The 26,372-nt window shown below is 41.9% G+C and overlaps 1 long non-coding RNA gene across 1 annotated transcript in view; it reads left to right on the top strand.

Annotated features, from left to right (window-relative positions):
• Window positions 1–20,791, top strand: part of LOC138759923 (uncharacterized) — a 34,299-nt gene extending 13,508 nt beyond the window's left edge. The window contains exons 2-3 of the long non-coding RNA XR_011355231.1: window positions 18,825–18,908; window positions 20,674–20,791. This is a non-coding gene — a long non-coding RNA (uncharacterized lncRNA). The remainder of the gene's footprint in view (window positions 1–18,824; window positions 18,909–20,673) is intronic.
• Window positions 20,792–26,372: the final 5,581 nt, after the last annotated feature.

The following is a 26,372-nucleotide window of genomic DNA, read 5'->3' as shown; positions in this document are numbered from 1 at the left end:
ACTGCATCTATATGCTTTACACATCCAATATACGTTTAACACATTGCATCTCCTGACAACTGCATTGAACTGATTTAATGAACTGATTTCAGTTGTTGAGAAGCAGGCACTGACTGGGGAGGTAGGAATGCCAGGTTGTTCAGTGGAACATTTCTAGAGATACTTTTAAGAGAGAATGGCTCTCTTTAAGAGTTTGCTTACTTTTTAATTTTTTTAATATATTTTGTGGCTTTGATTCCTGGATTTTGCCAGTAGTTGGTTAAGGAACTAATATTATTTCTCAACATTTGTGCCAGAAAATTGGGGTAACGGAGTGTTGCTGCAGTTGGTGCAGGTCCCTCACAACTCTAGTGACTGAGTTTGATCCTGATCCTGACCTCTCATGGTATGTGTGTGGATCTTTTCCTACTCTCTGGGTGAATATGTGGGTTTCCCAGTTCTCTCCAACATTCCAAAAAGCACCAGAAGGAACATTGACTACAATAAGTTTCCCCTCATGCATGTCAGTGGCAGGACAATTGGGGAGAGTTGTTGGAGAATGGGTTGCAAGGAAGTTAATGGGGTACTGGGGCTGTCGAGGGTAATCTGAGAACTGATGTAGGCTCAATGGGCTGAATGGCCTCCTCTCTCCTACCAGAAAATCTGAGAAATGGGAGTATTCAAGAATCACATGCCATTAGATCCCTTGGGAAATCTGAAAGTAAAGCATATGGTTGCTAAGATCCTCCAAAAATTATGGTCTCAGATCCTGCATTCGAAAAGATCTGGTGTCAGGTCCCGGAGCCCATAATTTCAAAGAAGACTATAAAGCTGCGGGGAAGAAACAGAAGAATATAATGAATGGAAACACTGTCTCCTTCTCACTGACTATCAACACTGGTGCATCTCAAGGAAATGTACTTAGCCCACAGCTCTACTCATTATATACCTATGACTGTGTGCCCAGGCACAACTCCAGTGCTATCTACAAATGTGCAAATCATCATGATTGACAGCAGAATTACAATGAAGAAGTGTGCAGGAGGGAGATAGATCAACTCATTGAGTGATGTCACATCAACCACCTTGCAGTCACCATTAGTAAAATCAAGGAAATGATTGTGGACATTAGGAGGAAGTCAGGAGAATGCGACCCAGTCCTCATCAAGGGTTCAGTAGTGGAGAAGGTCGAGAACTTCATATTTCTGCGTGTCATCATCTCTAAGTATCTGTTCTGGAGTCCCCATGTCGCTGAAATCATGAAAAAGGCTTGCCAGCAAATATACTTTATGAGGTGCCCCGGATCGATCCTGTCCACTGACACTGTCTGTGTGGGGTTTGCATGATCTCCTTGTGACTGTGCTGGACAAATTCAACAGGTCAGGCCACATCTGTGGAAGGCATTAGACAATCAACATTTCAGACCAAATCCCTTCATTAGGAATCTGTTTTCTGATCAGCCCAAAGGTTGCAGCCCTGTCATTGATTGTCTATTGCCTTCTGTGGATACTGCCAGAGCTGCTGAGTTCATCCAGCACTTTGTGTGTTGCTTCAATTTTCCAACACCTGCCGTCATTCCTGTTCTCCTCCCTGGATTTCTGCTAGGCGCTCCACTTCCCTCCCACATCCCAAAAGATGTGTGAGTCCTGAGGTGAGGCAATTCTAAATGACCCCTTGTGTGTTGCAGGCAAGTGGGGGAATTTAGCAGGGAGGAAGGGGGAGGGGTGTTATGACAGTATTGGTTACAGGGAAACAAATGGGGGAATAGCATTGATGGGATTGTTTTTGAGAATTGGCATAGACTCAAAGGGTTGAATGGCCTCTTGCAATGTCACATGGAAATACAAAAATAAAAGAGCAAAGTTAAATTCAATCCATTGATGACCTTTTTCCCTTTTAATGCTTCGGTCAGCCTAGGCTTGCATTATTTTGAGAGGTAACATCAGCCCTACTGGATTTTGTGGAAGTGATTCGATCAGAATCAAAACAATTGAACCGTTTGAGATCCCTAGACTCTATTGATGTATTCCAAGGAGTTCACTTTCTCACTCTCTTCAGGAATCAGAATAACATGAAGGAGAATGTACTCAATCCTTCAGACCTTCTGTTTTCAATTATTTCACAGAAGGGTATTTGTTAATTCCAATGACCCCCCAACCATGGCACGATTAGCGTAGCGGTTACCTCAACACTATTATAGGGTTACGAACGAGGTTGGAATCTGCTGCTGTATACAAGAGGTTTGTATGTTTTCCCCGTGTCTGCGGGTTTCCTCCAGGTACTCCGGTTTGCTCCCACCTTTCAAAAACTTACGGGTATTGTAGGTTAATGGGTGTATTTTGTCAACACGGGCTCGTTGGCCAGAAGGGCCTGTTGCATGCTCTATCTCTAAATTATAAAAATCCCAACCTTCAACACACTCAACAAGTGACAATAATACAACCCATGACTGCCTCTGAGCTCTGTACATGCACACTATTACATTGTGTATTCTGAACATAATGAGAATGAATTTATAGCTATACATAGCACATACACACCAAAATTCTAACTTGCTGCAGCCAAACAAGTAGTTGCAAAAAGAAACAATTGCTATAGTATGCATCATTGACTTAAAAAGAGAGAATAAATTTTAAAAATAAATAATAATTGTCATCGTAATGTAAGTGCAAAAAAAAGATGCCTTTGCAAAAATGCAGTCAGTCCTTTTGTGGGGTTGGAGCAGTCCCTCATTAATGAAACAAGGGGAGGTTCAAGAGCCTGATCGCTGTCCGAAAGAAAGGGTTCTTGAACCTAGGGGCACCTCCCAAAGGTAGCAGTGAGAAGTGTGTGACCAGCAAGGTGGAGGTCCTTTATGATGTTGGCTCCCATTGTTAGGTGACTTTCAATGTTTTAAGTCTCTCAACGACATTTGGCAATAATATTTATATTTACTTCAGTCCATTTTGTCCGTAGGATTTGAAATAATTTGTGCTGTTAATAGTGTGGCCATTTTGAAATTTCCCAAAAAGGAGGACATGCAGGGTCAGCGTCAGAATATCTAATAGGGGGGCATTAGGGTAACTGGTGAGGAGGGAGTGGGGAAGAAGACGGGGTGGGGCATAAACTGACATTCAAAAACTCTCTCAGTGGGAGGGGGATGTGCCAGTGAATGGCCCTCCTTGGCGCCGGCCCTAAGGACATCAATAATTGGTTACTACATATATACACAGCATGCTTCAATAAAGAATTTATTTTACAAATTTTAAATTGTATTGGAAAAAACAACAAATGCGAACAGATGACATCCTTAGTTATTTTATTAAATAAAAATTCTAATGAAACTTTTTTTTTGCCTATATAAATCCAGCAAAAACCAAGCTATTTCAACATAAATCAGTGATTGTTCTACTAGAGCCCTTTTCCCTATTTAATGATTTATCATTTTGCATATTACATACAATGCATGCATTCATACAGTATAAATAAAGAACTGAAATAAATGAATATTGAGCCTCACTCACCCTCCTTCAAAGCCTCCTCTACTCCACTCGACATCAATGGGCTAAGTGAAGCACTGCAAATCGCTCCAGAGTTAAGCACCTTATATTATTATTACAAGGCAGAAAGCAATAGATAAATCAAACTGCCTGTAAGTTTGACGTCTGTGGTAGGTAAATTAATGGAGAAAATTCTTAGAGATAGTACTTATAAACATCTGGATAGACAGGGTCTGATCAGGAGTACTCAACATGGATTTGTGGGAGGAAGGTCATGTTTGACCAATCTGATTGAATTTTTTGAAGAGGTGACTAGGAATGTGGATGAGGGTAGCGCAGTGGATGTTGTCTATATGGACTTCAGTAAGGCCTTCGATAAGGTACCACATGGAAGGTTAGTTAGGAAGGTGCAGTCTTTAGGTATAAATTTTGAGATAGTCAAATGGATTGAACATTGGCTGAAAGGGAGAGGCCAGAGAGTGGTAGTGGATAATTGTCTGTCAGGTTGGAGGCCGGTGACCAGTGGTGTGCCTCAAGGATCTGTATTGGGCCCATTGTTGTTCGTTATATACATTAATGATCTAGATGATGGGGTGGTGAATTGGATTAGTAAATATGCAGACGATACTAAGATAGGTGGAATAGTGGATAATGAAGAAGGTTTTCTAGGATTGCAGAGGGATTTGGGCTGCTTAGAAAAGTGGGCTGAAAAATGGCAGATGGAATTTAATGCTGATAAGTGTGAGGTGCTTCATTTTGGTAAGAAGAATCAGAATAGGACATATGTGGTAAATGGGAGAGCATTGAGGAATACAGAAGAGCAGAAAGATTTAGGAGTGACGGTACATCGTTCCCTGAAGGTAGAAACTCACGTGAATAGGGTGGTGAAGAAGGCTTTTAGTATGCTGGCCTTTATCAATCATTGCATGGAATATAGGAGTTGGGAGGTGATGTTGAGATTGTATAAGACGTTGGTGCGGCCTAATTTGGAGTTCTGTGTGCAGTTCTGGTCGCCTAATTATAGGAAGGATATAAACAGAGTGGAGAGAGTGCAGAGAAGGTTTACCAGAATGTTGCCTGGGTTTAAGCATCTGGAGTATGGGGAGAGATTGGACAGATTGGGTCTTTATTCTTTGGAGCGTAGAAGGTTGAGAGGGGATTTGATAGAAGTATTTAAGATTATGAAAGGGATAGACAGAGTGGATGTGGATAGACTATTTCCGTTAAGAGGAGGAAAGATTAAAACAAGAGGACATGAGTTAAGAATTAAGGGGCAGAGGTTTAGAGGTAACATGAGGGGGAACTTCTTTACTCAGAGAGTGGTAGCTGTGTGGAATGATCTTCCGGGAGAAATAGTGGCGGCGGAGTCAATTGTATTATTTAAGAAAAGGTTGGACAGGTATATGGATGAGAGGAAGATGGAGGGTTATGGGCATTGTGCAGGGAGGTGGGATTAGAAAGGGGTGTTTGGTTCGGTGCGGACTAGAAGGGCCTAATGGCCTGTTTCCGTGCTGTAATTATTATTATTATTATTATTAAAAGTTACCCCGTCTGCAGACCCACTGAGCACATGCCAACCAGCCCCAGTAAACTAACCCATCATGCATGCACCGGGCTAGCCTGGTACTCTAATCCACCATGCATATGTCAGCCAGCACTCAAGCATGCGCACAAGAAGAAGTGTGGCTGCACACAGCCTATGGACCCCGGGACACTGCATTAAACAAGGTAGGTGCCCCCTCCCTTGCCTTTTCTGCTCCTATACCCCCAAATGGAGCGAAATTAACGTCTAGCACGAGGTGGCACCGAACAGCAACAGAGTGCTCAAAAGCCGGACTGTCTGGCCTAAAACCGGACATCTGGCCACCCTAGCTGTTAATGTAGCATTTATTCCACTGTGATCTTTAGAGAAAGGTCAGAAATCATAATCTCATCAACAGCTTTCAAAGTTCTGCTCCATGCCTTAGTCTACAACCTTTCTTATCATTTTTTTTATTTCATACATTTTTTCAAACCAGCATTTGGTTTTAAGGCTAACTTAATGCACTGATAGTTTGCTTTTCCTTCCAACCTTATCATGTTTTCTCACAACCAAGCTCCTTACTATCTCTCTCTCTCTCGATAACATGGTGTGTCATAATTCATTGTAATGTCATCTCAGCATTTGGATGTTGTTTGTTCAAGTCCCTGTCACAAGAATTGATCACCCGTTCTTCGCTGGCATTTAATTGCATTGCCAAAAAAGTGCAGCATTATCTAAGCTACTAGAGGTCGAGGGATTACGCACTTGTCCACACTGATAGGATGGAAGTGGAGAGGGTCTGTACCTTAAAGTTTCTGGAAGTCCATATTTTGGAAGTTCTCTCCTGGAGCCAATACATTGAGACCATCTTGAAGCAGGCACACCAACGCCTGTGCTTTCTAAGGAGCCTGAAGATATTTGACATGTTGTCAGACACCATGTCAAACTTCCACAGGTGCACACACCCTCGATTGGTAATTCAAATGCCCATGAAGACAGAAGACTGCAGAAGGAAACAAATGAAGCCAGATCCATCACAGGCTCCAACCTCCTATCCATTGCAGACATCTATGTGGTCATTGCCTCAAAAGGACAACTAACATCATAAAAGACCTCCATCACTCTGATCACAACCTCTTCTCACTTCAGGCAGAAGGTACAGAAGCCTGAAAACCAGCACCTCTAAGTTAAAGCACAGTCCTTTCCAACAACTATCAGGCATCTGAACTTACCCTTCATGCACTTAGCATGGACTGCTCCAACATCACAAAAGAATTGTTTGCACTATTACAAAGTCCACTTTTTTTTGCACTGGAATAACTGAATATTTATTATCTTTCTATTTTTTGTATTTATTTTCTCATTTTAATTCAATTAAGTCTACTATTGTAGTTGCTTTTTAGCTGTTTTTGTGACTGTTTATTTGCAGCGAGGAAGAATTTCAGTGCATATAGACAATGTATAATGTATGTAACAACCACCTCATTATCTGATTATCTTAACTTGATTAGAATGGACTGGCAGCAAAAGACACATGGGGCAGTTTCTAACAAGCAGAGGAGCTTCCCCTAATATTTGCCCTTTAAACAGCAACACACATGAAAAAAACCCAACTTTGAACAAATTTGGTCTATGCTGGATCTTGCTACACCCATATGGTCCTGCTCTGATTCCCACCATCTCAACATCTCAAGCATGGAGTTAGCTGTAAAGGAGTTTGGAATGCACTGTGTTTTACCTCCTTTCCGATCTGCTCCCCAGATGCTTTAATTTCAGGATTAAATAGATCCCTAAAGCACCATTGCTAATTTCCTATCTCTGGAATGTCCCAATGCTACCTTTCTATCTTGGACCTGCAAATTCACAATTTATCCGTCCTGGACCTGTCTGTACGTGTTGTCTCTATGTTGTTAGCTGGCACTTCTAAGAAGTAATCATGACCTGCCTCTGAACTCAGGAAGCAAAAGTGTTTGGATAGCAGCAGTGGAGACAGACTGTCTGAAGAAACATGTGCTTTGAATGGCTCAGGATAAACCGGCTAAACGAAAGAACAGTGGTTCAACTGAGCCCTTATGCATTCTCCACCTTGTACCTGTGGACTTCTTTCTTCCTCCCGGTAATATCAGTCTCCTCAGATGAGAAGGGAAGTAGGAGGAAAAGAAATGAAACAACAAGGAAAATGAAGCGGGGATGATTTGCACCTTAAGTCCAATTTCAATCAAGGTTCTCCTGAACATTATGCCAATATGGAAGTTGCAGTTAGATGGCTCACTTTTCATGTACTTCGTGGGGAGAGTGGAAGTGTATAAGGCTGTCAAGTCTGAGTGAAATTTCTGGCATGTGCAGCTTGCCAATGTAAACATTGTTTAACATGCCAAGATTGAATACCTAGCAAAAAGCTTAGAGAGCCAGTGGCAGTCCCGTACAAATGGGTGTTCAAATTTATCAACCTTTTAATGCTTGCAAAGGGGATAAATGGGATCCAGGACAGGAAATTTAAAGGAAGGAAAACTTTAGTTGCTCAACTGTGAAAGGATTTCCAACTCACCTGCTGTAATAAAGCTGCATTGGAACAGCAGGGTTGGAACTGTTCTTTGAATCAAATGCATATAATCCAATTTGCTGGAAATGAGAATTAACTTTATATTATGATGTATTAAAATTTAGAGCTACTGCATAGAGGTGCCTTCTGCCCCCCAAACCCGCGCTGTCCAAATATACCCATGTGACCAATTAACAGGGCTAGTATCATAATAAGTCTAATCGAGGATCAGGGCATTAGGGTAAACGTGGGGGCACAATCTGACCTTCAAAAACTCACTTAGCATGGGTAGGGGGAGGGGGGTGGGGGTGGTGCCACCTTACCTCCCATGAACTTCCTTTGTGCGCCGCCACCATCACACATCTCCCTCCCTCCGATGTAACAGACAAACGCGCTGCTTATATAGCGTGGAGACTAGTGACACTAGCAATACATTAGTGCTGCGGGTGGGGGGATGGGGAGATGGGTCACAATACCTCATTTGGGTTTGCCGTGGCTGAGAGTGGATGGGGGGGGTCACAATAATTCATTTGGGGGGGCAATGCCCATGAATCCCCCCTTGCCATTGGCCCTGCCAATTAATCTGCCAACCCTGTATGAGTTTGGAATATGGGAGAAAACCAGAGCACCCAGAGAAAACCCACACAAACATGGGGTGAACATACAAATTCCTTACACACCGCAGGCACTGTAATAGCCACTCAAGCAAAGTGAGGAAAGCAGGAATCATCAATGTTACATTGTTCCTCCATGTCTTCTCCATTGCCTGTCAGAGCAAACAGTTCCGGAGATAAACCACTTCTGCCCCTCTCACATTTGTTTTCTATAATTACTATGTTTATTTAAAATGACTCAATGACTTTCTGGCAATTAATCCTTCCTAAAGGGACACACAAAAAAAGTAATGTTTGACTCTTTGTACTGGATAAGTCTTCAAAGCAGAAGGCCTCAACAACTCAGAGCAGCAGCCAATTGGATATGAAGGTCTTCCTGGACTCTGAAGTATAACAAGGATAAAAACATTGATGTTATCAGATGTTATCATTTTCAGACATCTCTGTTTGATTAACCAGGGATGTTTGTGACTGCTTTGAACTGGGCATTGTTAATTACAATGTTCACATGCAAGCTGGAAATTTGACTTGTAAATCAGAGATTTCCCAGGAGTGATGAACTTCCCATGTACACTAAAGTTAGCATTTTTCACTGTTCATCAGTGAGAAACCAATGAGTAAAAACTGGATTTCTCTTGTCCTTTTTTTCCCTCACCCCTGGATAAGTGGCAACTATTTGTTTAATTACTGTTGGGGTTTTTTTTTCGCAGCACTAGAAGATTTGGTTCCATTAATTAAGTCTGGATAATTCTTTCTAACCAAGAATTTGTGTTATTTTTGACAGGGATCCAGAGAAGCTGTTTTTTCAGGATGTCTTGGGTGGAAAATAGTTTAAATGAGGGTTAAAGTGAATCATGTACATACAGGTGGCTGAGGCAAACTTATTAAAGACCCTTTGTCTTCAAGAAAAAGGGGTTAGGTCTTGTTTTAATGTTCTAGAGAAAAGGTCTTAGCATTTGAAGTTATTATTTTAACACTTTTGATGTAAGAAAGCCCATGACATTAATTGAAGGAGAGTTGGTGTGGGGTGGGGATTATCCCTGTTATCCAGACCAATATTTACACCGTCAAATGATGTGGTCATTATTATATTGGTGTTTGTGAGACCTAGAAGTTTTCAAAGTGACTGTAGGGTTTGATACCTTAAAAATATGACCACACTTCATTGTCTGGAAATGACTAGGATGACTTTTATATAGATGGCCAAGAAATTCCTTATATATAAATACATCTTTCTTCCTTGCTTTCTGCTTTCCATCCTTTCTTCCTCTTTTAAAGACTTGACTTGACTAAAGCTTAAGCAGTCAGATGATGAGCTTGTAGACTGTAATAACTTTCAGCCTGTGTGATGGAGCCAAAGACACAACACCACAGAAACTTTGAATTGTTCAAGATTAGCTTTTGTTTTACAACCTCCAGTGAGATTCATTGATCAATGTGACACAAAAGGCAATTTGGAAAATTGAATCCATGGTTGCACTCATTGAAGTAACCTTGTCAATCCCATTCCCTTGCTCTTTCTGCAAATGATTTTCCTTCAAGGGAGAATCCAATTCCTAGTTGAAAATCCTGATTAAATCCATTTCCACCATCCTTTATTACCTTGAATAAGGGCTCATGCCCGAAATGTCGGTAATATATCTACGCCTTGAGACCAACTGAGTTCTTCCAGCATTTACTGTGTGTATTTACCACCATCCTCACAGGTGTTGACTTCCTGATCACTAATACTCTCTAAAGAGACTTTTACACATCGACCTCATTCTGGAATATTTGCAGCTTTCTTATGCTACGCTTCCTGTGTAAAAAAGCACTGACATGGAATTCCAGACCCGGCTCTTTTCCACTTGCAGAGGCAGTATCAGTGCCGGAATACCGTCTGAGGGAAAGGGCAAATCTGGCATTCCAGGACCAACTCGGGTAAGGAGGTGTATGAGTACCTTATTTTTTTAGAGTATTTATGGGAAGCATTTAAAACTTGGACAAAACATGCAAATAGGACAACAGGAAAAATCTTTTTAACAATAATACTGTTGCCTTGCTCTTTCTCATCAGCCCGCAATTATATGGCAAAGGTAAAAGGCAGAGTCAATCTGGCTGAAAGCAAGTATTTCACTAGGGAATACCTGACTGGCAGGCACTTGGGGTTTAGCTCATCTTGTATGCCTATGCATGATCCCATAAATGCAGAAGTCTGAAATGAATGCAGATGAAATGGCTGGAGCTGGAGATGAAATGAGCTGGTGGTGAAATAGTGATGTATCCTCTCTAGACTCACTGTTTCATTAAGCACTGATGTGTTGCTGGGAGGAGAATGAGAGATGATTTAATAGGTACATAATTCATGGTTTTGACAGGACAGATGTGGGATGGCTGCTGGTCTTTCAAAATAGGGCTTGATCATTCATGAATAAGATAAAAAATTTGTATCAAAGGAGACTGAAGGGGGGTGTGAATGCTCAGTTACTCGATGTATTCACTGACAAACCTTCAGATAGTAAGGGAGAGAAGATTAGTTTTAAAGAGTGGCATTGTGATAAAAGAGCAGCCCCTACACTGATCACATTGCCCCACTGTCAGCTGTACCCAGGTGTCTCTAGTCATTTTGTGCTGTGAGCAAGCTGGTCTGTAGGTTAATCCTCAGTTTGAACAGTCTGAAGCCCATCGCTCCACTCCCCCATCTCCCCCACACCCCCCCCCCCCCACGACGGCCTGCCACCAGCACTTAAAGATAGATAGCGGTGATTAGTAAAGGGTTACTTAAAGTATTATATGAGTGAAAAGAAAACGTTTGAAAGTCATTGTTTTAATCATACCTAATTGATTTATTATGTGCATGGTTTCAGAACTCCAAAGGAAATGGGCCAATGACAATTTTTTGCAAGCAAAATATTTCATTAATCAGTAATCCCTTACTAATCATAGAGCACCTATGGCAAGGGGATTACTTAAGATGGTATGTGAGTGGAATAAAAAATGTTTGAAATCACTGCAATAAATTAATACTAGCAGTAAATTTCCCACATTCTGTTATAAATTTTGTGCATGTTTTATCGATTTTGCGTGTCTTTTCCTACGCTCTTTTATAAATTTTGTGTGTGCGTGTGCGTGTGTGTGTGTGTGTGTGTGTGTGTGTGTGTGTGTGTGTGCGTGCGTGTGTGTGTGTGTGTGTGTGTGTGTGTGTTATTCACACTATGATTTTCCAACACTCTTCTATTGATTGTTGTGTATTAATTAAAGTAACGTTTAATTGCAAGTGCTTGTGTCCAGATTCGTCTCTCTTGAACCTGACACTTTCTCAATACAACAATGACCAGTGTGGTAACTGAAAACAGGCCATTGGGAGGGTCTCCTGACAGCCCGCCACCAGCCCCCAATGAGAGATGGTGGTGATGCTAGTTAGCCATGCAGCAATGATGATTACTGTCGGTGTTACTCACCATTATCACCCTCATTTCAACTTTGCATATAAGACCAGCAGAATATTTTTGAGCCATTTGTTGGGGGAAAAGTGGGTCTAATATGCCGCTAAATATGGTAGACTAGACGCCGACGCTCCCAGAATGCAGGCTTGCGGTGCAAAATGACACAATGACCTGCATTATGCTGGCTTTGTTCAGTTCAGTTGTAAATGACCAAAGCAGCTTAATGCCGGGTCTTCATTCTGACAATATCTCAGGATTTCTGTGTAAAAATCTCTTTTAAGTAATTTTTTTACCCAAAATTCCCAGATGTGAATTTTTACTCCAGTCCTTAAACCATTCCTGAAAGGGCATCCCCATGTGTATCCTTGCCTAGAGCTATCATGATTTCTCCATTTCTATGAGCTTCACTGGGTTCTTCACACATGGAATCCAGTGTTGGACATTGATCTCCAGTGCTCACCAATGTTTTACAACAACAACTTGCTGCTTTTAGATCTTATGTCTCTATTTGTAATCCCCAAAATTCCATACACTTTACCCACACCCTCTCAATCTGGTCCTGCATTCTTCGAGGGCAGCACGGTTAGTATTGAATGCTATTACAGCGCCATCAACCTGCTGTCAATAAGGAGTTTTATGTTCTTCCTGTGTCTGCATGGGTTTCCTCCAGGTGCTCTGGTTTCACCTCACCCTTCAAAATGTACAGGGATTGTAGTTTAATTGGGTGTAATTGAATGACACAGTCTCATGGGCTGGAAGTGCCTGTCATGGTGCTGTATGAAGCTATGGTAGAGGCTTCGGTGACAACTTTCCAAAATTCTTTGGAGTCTGGGCAAGTCCCAGTGAATTGCAAGACATCAAATGTCACACCACTATTTAAAATAAAGGAAGGAAGCAAAGGAAGGGAACTGTAGGCCCGTTAGTTTAACATCTGTGGTTGGGGAAATGCTTGAAGCTATCATTAAAGAAGAAGTAGCGAGGCATCTGGAACCCTCAGACAGATGCAGCGTGGATTCAGCAAAGACAGGTCCTGTCTGACCAACTTATTGAAGTTCTTTGAGGATATAATGAGCACGGGAGATCGAGGGGAGCAGATGGATATTGTTTACCTGGATTTCCAGAAAGCGTTCGATAAGGTGACGTCTAAAAGAATTTTACATATGATAAAGATTAATAGAGTTAGGGGTGATGTATAAGCATTTATAGAAGATTGATTAACCAATAGAAAGCAGAGAATTGGGATACAGGTATGTTTTTTTCTGGTTGGCAATCAGTGGTGAGCAGTGTACTGGAGGGGTCAGCGATGGGCCCGCAACTGTTCACGAAATACATTAACGATCTGCAAGGGGGGGGAACGGTATAGTGTATCTAATTTTGCTGATGACACTAAATTGAGTGGAAAAGCAAATTGTACAGAGGATCGGGAGAGTCTGCAGAGAGATATAGATACATTAAGTGAGTGGGCCAGGGTCTGGCAGATAGAGTACAATGTTGGTAAATGTTATGTTATCCATTTAGGAAAGAAAAATGGAAAATCATATTATTATATAAATGGCAAACAATTACAACATGCTGTCATGCAAAAGGACTTGGCAGTGATTGTGCAATGATCATAAAAGTTTGTTTTGCAGGTGCACCAGGCTATCAAGAAAGCAAATGGAATATTTGGCTTCATTGCTAGAAGGATTAAATTAGGAGGTAATGCTGCAACTGTATAAGGTTCTAGCGAGGCTCCATCTGGGTTACTGTGTGCAGTTCTGGCCTCGTTAATTGAAGAAGGATGAACTGGCTTTGGAGGTGGCGCAGAGGAGGTTTAGCAGGTTGATTCCAGAGATGAGGGGATTAGCCTACAAGGAGAGATTGAGTCATCTGGGACTGTACTCGATGTAATTTAGAAGAATGAGAGGGGATCTTATAGAAACATAAAATTCTGAAAGGCATAGATTAAATAGAGTTAACTACGTTGTTTCTGTTAGTGGGTGAGACTAGAGCTAGGACAAGCCACAAGATCCAGGGTAGTAGATTTAGGACAGTGAGGAGGAACTACTATTCCCAGAAGGTGGTGAATCGATGGAATTTTCTGCACATTAAAACAGTGGATACTATCTCAGTAAATATATTTAAGACAAGGTTGGATAGATTCTTACATAGGAGGGGAGATAAGGGATACAGGGAAAAGGCAGGTACATGGAGATGAGCCTATCATCAGATCAGCCATGATCTCATTAGATGATGGAGCCGGATGGCCCACTCCTGCTCATATTTCTTATGTTCTTATCTCAAATTTCTAAAATATTAACTTTAAATTTAAGCACCAGCAGAAATCCACTTTGGTCAAAATGTGAAGTTTCGGGGAAATGCTTCTTCTTCAAGGAGCAAAATCTCCGTGTTTTTCACTTTTACCATGGGCTTCAATCATTTTTAATTTTTTGTCCTGTGCTTTAGTTTTCAGTCTGAAATTATGAGATCTAAAGTTGACCTCAATTTCCTTGCCATGAAGTAATTCTGCAGGAGACTGGCAACTTCTAGATCGCAGTGTAATGTAATAACCGAATCAGAAGTGAAACTCTGGTTTCAAAGCTATTGTTTCCATGATTTCTTCTTGAAAAATCTTAACATATCTCTTCAAGACTGAAGTCACATGATTGATGTCATTCTATTTTAAGAAGCTCTTAGCTTCTGCACTTGAGAAGCAACGTCATTAACTGATACGCGGGCTCTGTGAATGCACAAACATTGCCTCAGCTTTTTAACTGCAGCACCTGACATTGACACCAAATAAGCCTCAATTTACAGCAGGGGCAGCTATTTAAGTAAGGCCAGCACGGTTGGCGTATCAGTTAGCACAACACCTTTACAGCACCAGCGATCAGGACTGGGGTTCAAGTCCTGTGCTGTCTGAAAGGAATTTGTACGTTCTCCCCATGTCTGCGTAGGTTTTTGCCTGGGGGCTTGGGATTCCTCCCACCGTTCAGAATGTACTGGGAGTGTAGGTTCATTGGTTGTAAATTGGGCGGCATGGATTCATAGGCCAAAATGGCTTGTTACTGTGCTGTATGTCTTAATGTAAATTTATAAATAGTTACCTTCCAAATGGAGCAAAGGAACAGAAACAGGTACATATCTGTTTTATTGACACTTGATACAAACAACACTTTTTGTTAAACATCAGAGTCCATTTTGGACCACCTCATGTTTCATCTTTCATGCTTCTTTACAATGTAGAGGGAGTCCATTTAGCTACTAGAACATCCTGCTGCAAGCTCTCAGGCCACACCCATTTTAAATATGGGCTCATGGCACCCAAAAACACCAATTAATCTGTAAACCCCATATGTTTTTGGAGGATGGGAGGTAACTGGAGCACAAGAGGGAAACCATGCGTACACGGGGAGAACTCCTTACAGACTGTGCCAGATTCCAACCCAGGTTTCTGGTGTTATAATAGCATTATGCCAATCGCTACACTGACTGAGCCACTTGTTTATTTCCCTGTAGTCTATTCTCTCAAAGAAAAATCAAACAGCACAGTTGCTAGTAATTAGCACAATGCTATTACAGCAGCAGCGACGAGGGTTCAAACCCACCACCGTTTGTAAGGAGTTTGCATGTTCTCCACGTGTCTGCGTAGGTTTCCTCTGGGTGCCCCAGTTTCCTCCCACGTTCCAAAGATGTACCGGGTTTGTAGGTCAACTGATGTATTTGGGTGGCACAGGCTCATGGGACAGGAGGGCCTGTAACTGTGCTGCATGTCTAGATTTAAAATATGAGAAAAAAACACTAATACTCCCAAGACTAAGTTATTGACAACTATAAGACATTGTAACCCATCGAGCCTGCCCTATCATTTAATCAAGAACGGATCCATTTTCCCTCTCAGCTCCACTGCTCAGCCTTCTCAACATAAACTTTGATGCTCTGATTAATCTATCATCCCAGATATATCTTCAATTTGATTCCCTTAATTTGGACAGGAGCTTTGGCAATCGATTTTAACTTCTCTAAGTGTTGTCTGTTCTTAATGTCCCAGCATTGTACTTCATCACTGAGTAAACATGTTGCTTCTCTTTAATGATGGGCCTGCCTTCCCCAGTTGGTTCAACAATCCCAAATTCTACAAGTGTCTGTTTCTTGAGGCTTCCTGTGACCAGGATATTATCCAAATGTAGAGCATCTCTGTGAAAGCTTTGTAACACCCATCCATGCTTCTCCAAAAAACACCAAGGGCACATACAATACTGAAGGATATTTGGTGATGGGCGAAGAGGCAGTTCCATGTGTTCACTGTCAAACACTTCTGGACTGAACCTCCAAAACAACGTGTTGACTCATATTTAACTCAGTGAATTGCTATCTTCCAGGTGGAGTTGCAAATATCTATTTTAGAATAAGACACTGGGTGCAGGGTTATACCGGTGACCCAGACTGACCATGCCTCTGGGTGGCCAGAAAACTCCAAACCTGAACTTTTATTTTGGTAATGGGACGAAACACATTTTACTCAATCTCCATCAAATCTGAAAGCTCATTACACTTTAACAATGGCACAATAGCATGCTGCTTATTTGGAATATTTAATGGAGCCAGTGGATTTTCCCTCCAATATTTGTTTAATTGCAGAATGCAATGACCTCAGAGTGTCGGCATCAATGTGATTTTTCTTGTGGTTGCCTCGCTCATGAATGGAATCCTTTTTGTGCCTCCCAAGTGCGTCCTGTAATTGTCATCCTCGTCTGTCTTATTGCGATGGATGTTCCTCCAAATGGGAAGAATTTCCTTCAGCCTCTTCCCAACAGCTTGCACCAACCTATTAGTGAAAATGTTTTTTACATATCTCTGGTGTTTGACTCTCACATCCGTGACACCAACAACTTCAGCACTTTCCCATGTCTAGCTGTTCCTCTCGAAGAACAGGTTTGGAGTTTTCTGGCCACCTAGTGGCATGGTCAGCCTGGGGAAGCAATGTAACCCGGCACCCAGTGTCTTCTACACCCATGTCTCAGTTTGACAGTCAAATAAATTGCAACAGAGTTTAAAGTTCTTGTTCCATCGGAATGAGATACACAGGAGTAAGATTGCACATCACCAGATTTTCTACTGTTATCAGACTCCTGAATGAATGGGTCACGTCTCCAGAATGGAGGACCATCGCCTTCCCAAGATCGTGTTATATGGCGAGCTCTCCACTGGCCACCGTGACAGAGGTGCACCAAAGAAAAGGTACAAGGACTGCCTAAAGAAATCTCTTGGTGCCTGCCACATTGACCACCGCCAGTGGGCTGATAACGCCTCAAACCGTGCATCTTGGCGCCTCACAGTTTGGCGGGCAGCAACCTCCTTTGAAGAAGACCGCAGAGCCCACCTCACTGACAAAAGGCAAAGGAGGAAAAACCCAACACCCAACCCCAACCAACCAATTTTCCCCTGCAACCGCTGCAATCGTGTCTGCCTGTCCCGCATCGGACTTGTCAGCCACAAACGAGCCTGCAGCTGACGTGGACTTTTTACCCCCTCCATAAATCTTCGTCCGCGAAGCCAAGCCAAAGAAGAATGAACCTCAGAATAGTAAACGAGGTTGCCTTCACTCTATACCAACTGGGCTCTCTCTGTAACTTTTGTACTGCATCTTAATTGTATGGTAAGTATACCTGGTTTGCTCCGAAAAGAAATTTTATCATAGCATCTTTGCACATGAGAAAATAACCTTGAATTTGAACTTGGTTGTCAAACGTTTCTTCTCTCTCTTCAGATTTTTTTTGAAATTACTGTCCATCCTAACTGGCTTCAGGTCTAATTTTCTCATTATCAAACTTCTTGATCTTAACATAGATAGAGGTTGAGTTTCATTCTTTGGGAAGTTTATTCATTTTGTCATTTGTCTGCAAACACAATGTCAAGTAGAATAATGTCTGCTAAATAACTTGCTATCGAAGCCTCTCAGATCATCATAACCCTGTTATATCAGAGGAGAACAATGTTAAAATGTTAACTCAGTACATTTAAAGGGACAAATTCAAGAATTCAAGTCAGGGAAGGCAAGAAATGGTTTACCATGGAAATAATTCTTGTGGTACGTCAAATCTTGGAACTCCCCACTGAACTGCACTGAGGACTGTATTTGTTCAAGTCATCGTTCATCGCCACCTAGAGAGAGAGAGAGAGAGAGAGAGAGAGAGAGAGAGAGAGAGAGAGAGAGAGAGAGAGAGAGAGAGAGAGAGAGAATGAGAATGTTAGTTTATCATCATATTTATAAATACATTCTAAAGATACTCCGAGATTCTTGCTTGCTGCTGTCATGGAGGCATGTAAGGTATACCAATTACTATAGTATAAATTAAATTACCTCAATATGACATGAGATAGGAGAAGAGATAATAAATAGAAAAGAGTAGGTAAATAATTATTCATAGTTGCAGTGAGAGCAAAAATGGTGATTTTAAGGTCACCTTTTGTGTGATCCTGAAGTAGCTTTATGATTAGGGTTGCATGGGGAGGCAGAAGAGCCTGATAACTGTTAGAAAAAAATGACTCTTGAACCAAGTTGTGCTGTTCATCAGACTTCCATATCATTTGCCTTAAGGTAATAGTGAGAAGAGGTTGTGACCATGGGGGCCCTCCATGATGGCTGCCTTCTTGAGGTAGCGCCTCATGTGGATGTTTTCAGTGGATAAGATGATGATGCCTGTAACGCCCTTGGCTAAGTCAAATTGGAAAATATGTAGACACTGAGGTTGTAGTGGAAATACACAAAAATGCTGGAGAAACTCAGCAGGTCACGCAGCATCTAGAGGAATGTTTCGGGCCTTTGTCAAGTTATGAGCAAAAAGCAGGCAGATGCCTGAATAAAATGGCAGGGGGAGGGGGAAAGGTGGGAGAGGAGGGAGGAAGGGGCAGTGGGACATACACAGGCTATAGGTGGACATGAGTGAGAGGGTAGAAGTGAAAAAAACTGTGGTGATGGGGGGAGGGGTACCTCTTTGAATAGAGAGGGAAGGAAGATGGTTGGGGAACTGGAGGAAAGGAGACAGAGAGACAGGGAAAGAGAGAATAATGGACTTGGCTAAGTTTGCCACTTTCTGTAGCATGCTCCACACCTGTGCCTTGAGTTTCCAAACCTAACTGTGATACAATTGGTTAGTATCCATTCCATAGCACACCTGAAGAGATTTGGTAGTATTGAAAGACTTGCTAAATTTCCTCAGATTTCTTGGAAAGTTGAGGTGTGATGTGCCTTCTTCATGATTGCCTCCGTGTTGGTTGCAGAAGCGGTCCTTTGATATGTGGACTCTCAGAAACTTGAAGGAAGGTCTACACCATCTCCTGCTGTTGTCACAACTATGCAGACGGGTATGTGATCTCTCGACCACCCCTTCCTAAAGTGCACTGTAAGCTCCTTGGCCTTGAGAGTCAGATGTTGAGAGCCGGATTGTTGTTCTGGCACCACTTATTCATCATTTCCACTTACTCATTCATCAACTATGGTGTTCTCTATGAAATTAACAATTGCTTTGGAGCTGTACTTGGCTTTGCAACTGCGAGTGTAGAGAAACTAGAATGAGAGGTGCCCTGTGTTGATGGTCAGCGAGGAGGAGGTGATGTTGCCAATATGCACTGATTTGGGTCTGCTGATGAAGATGTCAATAATCCAATTGCAGAAGGAGGAACACCTTCCTATAAGCCTGAGTTTGATTATTAGCTTTGCTGATATGATGGTGAGGAACGCTGAGCTGTAGTCATTGAACTATGCCTGACATAGGTGTTCGTGAGGTTCAGGTGATCTAACACAGAGTGGAGGGCCAGCGAGATGGAGTCAGCTATTAAGCTATTGTAAGAAAGGTGAACTGAAGTGAGCACTGACCCTGAGACAGGAGTTTATTTGCTCCATAACCACCCTTTCAAAACACTTCATCTTGATAGATGTCATGGTCGCTGGCCAATATTCATTGAGGCGATTTATCTGGCTCCTCTTGGGCACCAGAATGATGGGTGTCCTTTTGAAGCAGGAGGGGAATCTCTGACTGTTGTAGTGAGTTTGAAAATGCCTCCAAAAAACTTCAGCCACTTGGTCCATAGAGGTTTTGAAGACTGGGCCAGAGACACCCAGGTACACTGTCTGGGCTGGAGACACCCAGGTGTACCATCTGTGATAAACCCTCCCAAGTACATTGTCAAGACTGGACCCTCCAAAGTACACTGTCTGGGCTGGATAAACCCTGGTACACTGTCTGGGCTGGACCATCCCAGGTACATCATTTGAGCTGGACCCTCCCAGCTACACGGTCTGAGCTGGTAACACCCAGGTTTACATCTGGACTGGAGTCACTCAGCTACACCATAAGAACCAGGGACACCCAGGTACAATATCTGGGCTGGAGAGTCCCAGGTACCCCATTTGGGCCGGTGAAGTCCAGGTGTTGGCCAGACCCTCCCAGGTAAGCTGTAAGTGCTGGACGCTTCCTGAGAGTTTACCTTTACCTAAATACAGAATTTCTCACTCTCTCAGCTACAAACCAACTTCAAATGATAATTGAGTGGATGAGTCTGTTGGAAGGCAGATCTTACAGCAGTCCTTTCTTTAATGTCTAATTTATGCAAAAAATAGGAATGATTTCTGCAAAGCTTAATGGTGGAGCAGCATTTGTGAAGAATGTGCATCCCCTGCAACACTCTGCTCAACATAAACCTCACCTCTCCAGATAGTAACTCAAATGGTCAATCTCAGCAAACGAAGCCCCCTCCAAGTAGCCCTCTGAGCTTTATTTCTTCAGTAAGTTACAACCGAAACTTTGTGTGGTTGATTTATGTTACTCTTGGCAGCACAAGAACTTCTATGCCTTTCATTTCTTCCAAACATTTTTTTTTCAGTTTGCTGTTGTCTCGCTTTGTGTGTTTTGGCTTCTTTAACTTTGTATTTTTGATTAAACATGACAAATCATTTTTACAACATTGGCATTATTACTGAACCGTATCTGTTCATATGGACTTAATTTTGATTCAAAGTGGGATCTTATGGTTGCCAGCCAAGTAACTTGACATGAATCATTAATTCAGAAAGAGCAAATCCAATCATTGACCAATGAGATTGATACATAATCACTCTGATTTGCGCTAGATCTGGAGATTCAACAATGAGTTCAAACACGGTGCTCGCTACAGGAGTGTGAAGAAGATGAAACACGGCAGCTGGAGAAGCAATCTGACTGATACACCAACTTCTCCCAAACATTGAAGAAGGAGAAATAATTAGTCAATAATAATTTTACGTTGAGGGGGCCGTTTGTGACCTCAATCTGTGTCTCACATTTTCCTAGACCAACCTACACGTTCCATCTTCGCTAAATCTGCAACGGGAGTATCAAAGTGAAAGAAAACCAAAAATACTGCATTTGCATAGCACCTTTCACAACATCATTTTGGAGGTGCTAAGAATGTACAGCCACTGAAGTCATTGTGAGGCGCAGCCTCTACTGCAATGCAGGAAAGGTAGCAGTCAATAATTGCACAACAGGCCCCCACAGGTTATATGGGGACATCTCAAGGTCATTTGCTTTGTCTTTTAAAGGATAAATGCTGTGTTGGGAACAGCAGGGATTATAGTCCTGTCCTTTGAAATGGTCTCTTGGGTTCTTTGATGCTGGTGTCCTCAGTTTAACCTTTCATCCGAAAAAACAGGATACCTAATTGTTCAACATTCCCTCTGAATGGTGTGATAGGTTAGGTTGTGTTTGTATTGTACATAGATATGTTTTTGGGAGATAAATTGTGCCAGGTTTTTTAGTGTAGGTCACATACAAATATTTCATAGAAACATAGAAACATAGAAGATAGGAGCAGGAGTAGGTCATTCGACCCTTTGAGCCTCCTCCGCCATTCAACGAGATCATGGCTGATCTTAAAGTTCAGTACCCCATCCCCGCCTTCTCTCCGTAACCTTTAATACCCTTATACTGAAGAAATAGATCTAATTCCCTCTTAAATATATTTAATTAACCTGCCTCTACTGCCCTCTGTGGCAATGAATTCCACAGATTCACCACCCTCTGGGTAAAGAAATTCCTCCTCATCTCGGTCCTAAATGGTTTGCCTATTATCCTCAAACCATGGCCCCGGGTTCTGGATTTTCCCATCATTGGAAACATCCCATCCGCATCCATTCTGTCCAGTTCTGCCAGAATTTTATATGTCTCTATGAGATCCCCTCTCAATCTTCTAAACTCCAGCAAGTGCAATCCCAATTTGCGCAATCTTTCCTCATAAGTCATTCCTGCCATTCCAGGTATCAGCCTGGTGAATCGCCTCTGCACTCCCTCCATTGCAAGAACATCCTTCCTTAGATAAGGTGACCAAAACTGCACACAATACTCCAGGTGGGGTCTCACCAAGGCCCTGTACAGCTGCAGTAAGGTATCCTTGTTCCTATACTCAAACCCTCTTGATATGAAGGCCAACATACCATTTGCCTTTTTAACCGCCTGATGTACCTGCATGCTCGCCTTCAGAGACTGGTGTACAAGTACCCCTAGGTCTCTCTGCACTTCATCTCTTAATCTATTGCCATTCAAATAGTAATCTGCCTTCCGGTTTGTATTACCAAAGTGGATAACCTCATATTTATCCACATTGTAATTCATTTGCCATGTATCTTCTTCCATGCACACAACCCCTCCTAGCTTAGTGTCATCTGCAAATTTGGAGATATTACATCCAATCCCCTCATCCAGATCATTAATGTAAATTGTGAACAGCTGGGGTCCCAGTACAGATCCCTGTGGCACCCCACTGATCACCGCCTGCCGCTCAGAAAACGTGCCATTTATCCCAACTCTCTTCCTTCTACCTGCCAGCCAGTTCTCAATCCACATCAATACTTTGCCCCCAATCCCATGAGCCTTGATTTTGGAAGCCAGTCGTTTATGCGGGACCTTAACGAAGGCCTTTTGGAAGTCCAGGTACACCACATCCACTGGCTCTCCCCCATCTATTTTACCTGTCACCATCTCAAAGAATTCCAATAGATTTGTGAAGCATGATTTACCTTTTGTAAATCCATGTTGACTCGGTCCGATCCCTTCTCTGCTAGTCATATGCTCCGCTATTACATCCTTAATAATGGATTCCATCATTTTGCCCACTATTGATGTAAGGCTCACCGGCCTATAATTCCCCGCTTTTTCTCTACCCCCCCTTTTTAAATAGTGGGGTAACATTAGCTACCTTCCAATCCACGGGTACTGATCCTGAGTCTATCAAGTTCTGGAAAATAATTCTTAAAGCATCTGCTATCTGAATGGCCACTTCCTTAAGTACCCTTGGATGTAGATTATCGGTCCCTTGGGATTTATCTGCCTTCAATCCCATCAATTTCCCCAAGACCATGTCCTTAGAGATACTGGTTTCTTTCAGTTCCTCCCTTGCATTAGTCTCTATGTTTCCCAACATTCTTGGGAGGTTATTTGTATCCTCTCTTGTAAAAACAGAACTAAAGTAAGAATTTCAAAAAAGATGTCATTAAAAATACTGGAGCTCTGCTCATGCTAGACAGGCTGATGCCAAGAGCCTTTGAAAAAATCTTTGGAGAGTGCCCAAGAGATGTCAATAATGGATTGTTGTTTACAAAAAAACAACAGATGAAAGAACTCTTGGACCCTCTGTCTGGAGGGGAACTTGCTGTTCTAAGAGGGTCATGTGGTTTTGCAAGCAGAGAGAGTCAAACAAGCTTTTTCTCTGAGAGAGATAGATAGATAGAGAGAGAGAGAGAGAGAGAGGGAGAGAGAGAGAGAGAGAGAGAGAGAGAGAGAGAGAGAGAGAGATCAATTCTGCAGTTTGACAGTCAGCAGCCACAGCTGGAACTGGAACAGGACAATCTGGCAAGCTTGTGGAAAAACCTCATTTGGAAGATGGGTTGTGAGTACTTAGTTCAGCCTGGTCAAAGCCCTTGTGGTTCATGCAGAAGGAGAGGACTGGCTGCCTAATGTTTCATTTGAAATAAGAGAAACCAAAAAGGTACTCTGTGATGACCTGAAAGAAAGAGGTTATCATCTGGAGAATGCTGATGGGGCAAGTTTCTTCAGCAAGACACTGAAGTGGCTTGTTACAAGGAATCAGTTGTGGGTGTCCAGTGAACAATAAATCTCTCTCTGAAAACCGACAAGAACCTTCCTGAGCGGTAACTATTTACCTTTCTAGCAATTTAATAAATGTTAAATTTTGTGCACAATATCAGAATTGCCTGGAAACAGTAAATTTGGAGGAATGAGAAGTGAGATTGGACTGTGAACCAAAGAACTTTTCTGAACTTACATACACACTACATACTTCGAATTAGAAGGGGGTTAATTAAGGTTAATTAAGTTAATAGTAATAAGATAAAGTTTGATCCTGTTTTTATGTTTAAACATAATTAAAGTAGCCATTGATCTTGGTGAATATCTATTGCTGCTGGGTTTTGGGGTCCTCTGGACTCAGTAACAATGGCGTTAGAATTTTAAGTACCTAGCCAGGTAAACAGGAAAATCTGCAGATGCTGGTGTCCAGTGCAGCCACAAATGTTCCGGAGAAATTCAGCAGGTCATGCATCATCTACAGGAATTAAAAGACAACTGATGATTCTGGCCTGAGCTCGAATCTGAACTCGAGTTGCTGGCGCTGTAATGGCTACGCTAACCATGCTGCCTTTTTCAAATCCCTTCCAGTGCCATATTCCTCTCCAACCCCAAATTTCAACATAGATTCAATTCCAACAATTTGTGCACTTTTAATATTTATTATTCCTGCTAAATGAGCCCCTAAGTTTAAAAATTCAATCCCATTTCTCCCTCCATCTATCTCTTCAGCTAAATATTTTTTGTGGTCTGTTCTACAGATGCAGATTGGTGCCAAATCTTTGATAATCACTTTGGAGCATTTTGGTTCAATGAAGGTACATTAGTAACAAGAGCTACTGTTCATGGTTAGTGTAGTGGTTAGTGCAACATGACTACATGGTTTCTGATCAACATTCAGGATTCCTGGACATTGTGAAATGAGAAGTTAGTTGTACCAGTCCCAGAGCATGACAAGAAAATACTTAAATCAGAAAGAGCTAAAGAGCACATAGATTAACAGGTTTATTGGAGGAATCAGAGGTGGAGAGGGTGAGAAAATTTAAATTCCTGGGAGTGACTATCTCAAAGGACCTTTTCTGGACCCAACACACTAATGTCATTGTGAAGAAAGCACATCAGCACCTCCAATTCCTTAAGAATCTGCAGAAGTTCGTTATGTAATCGGAAATCTCGGCAAACATCTACAAATGTGTAGTGGAAATGTGCTGATATGGGGCCATCAATTCTGGACATAGCCCAGAACATCACAGGCCAAACTCTCTCCACCATTGAGAAAATCTGCATGGAATGCTGCCATCGGAGATCAGCAACAATCATCAAGGATCCACACCAAAATAAAACATGCTTTGTTCTCATTGCTCCCATCAGAAAAGATGTATAGGAGATGCAAAACAATTTCTACCTTCAGACTCCTAAACAATAAACTCAGAGACTCATTTAAGGATTCTTACTTTGCTCATTATTTATTCATGGTTTTTTTTCTATATTGTAGTCAATTTTTTTTTACATTTCTCTCTTGTATCTTTTCTTGAGTAATTTTTTTGCACTGCCAATAAGTAGAAATTCTGCCTAGCCCCCAGAAAAAAAAGAATATCTGGGTTTTATGTGATATCTCATTTGTACTCTGAAAATGAACCTGAACTTTGAACTGTTGAACTTTGAACCTAAGCTCCTTCATCCTGTTCTCCTGTTTGTGGCCCTAATTCCAAAATCTTTTGGTGTTCTGTCAATTAAAAGTTTGTCTTTGTTCACCTGAAATATATCCATTGCCCTCCTGGGAAGAGAATTCCAAAGATTCATGACCCTGTGGGAAGAATTTCCTCATACCTCTATCTTAAATGGATAACTCTTGATTAGGTATACCTCCTAATTCTTAATTCCATCTTCACAGCATTTAGTTTAACAAATGATTTAAGGCATTTTAAATCTTCTGAACTGAAATGACCTCTCGATGTCTTTGACAACCTTCATGGTTGCACTTTTCTCTGCTGAGTAATATTTCAATTCAATTTGCTTATTTCCATATTGATAAGGAGAGAGACAGCAAATTAGCTCACAAGGTTCATTAAATACACCTGGAGAACGAACTATTTAAATCAGTGCAGTAACTTCCAGAATTATTAATCTTAAGTATTTTGCCTTCCTCAAACTTCAATTTGGCAAAAGAAATCATCAAACAAATTATGGCATGTAAAGAAGTGCATGCTTCAGTTCCATCAGCTGATGTGCGAAGAAACACTCCAGTTATTTTGTTAATATCATGGTTCCATAAACGACTCTGTAAAGAATGATCAATTATTTCAGTCTTGAACTTGTGGCAGCAGAACCAGGGAATTGTGCTAAAGTGTGAAGACACTTTGTGAACTGGTCCCAGCTCATGTCTTTCTTTTTCTTTGGCTTGGCTTCGCGGACAAAGATTAATGAAAGGGTAATGTCCACGTCAGCTGCAGGCTCGTTTGTGGCTGACAAGTCCGATGCGGGACAGGCAGACACGGTTGCAGCGGTTGCAAGGGAAAATTGGTTGGTTGGGGTTGGGTGTTGGGTTTTTTCTCCTTTGTCTTTTGTCAGTGAGGTGGGCTCTGCGGTCTTCTTCAAAGGATGTTGCTGCCCGCCGAACTGTGAGACGCTAAGATGCACGGTTTGAGGCGATATCAGCCCACTGGCGGTGGTCAATGTGGCAGGCACCAAGAGATTTCTTTAGGCAGTC

The sequence above is a fragment of the Narcine bancroftii genome, chromosome 4 (genome assembly GCF_036971445.1).
Source record: "Narcine bancroftii isolate sNarBan1 chromosome 4, sNarBan1.hap1, whole genome shotgun sequence".
Taxonomy (NCBI): Eukaryota; Metazoa; Chordata; class Chondrichthyes; order Torpediniformes; family Narcinidae; genus Narcine; species Narcine bancroftii.
This window is presented reverse-complemented; position numbering and strand designations above follow the sequence as displayed.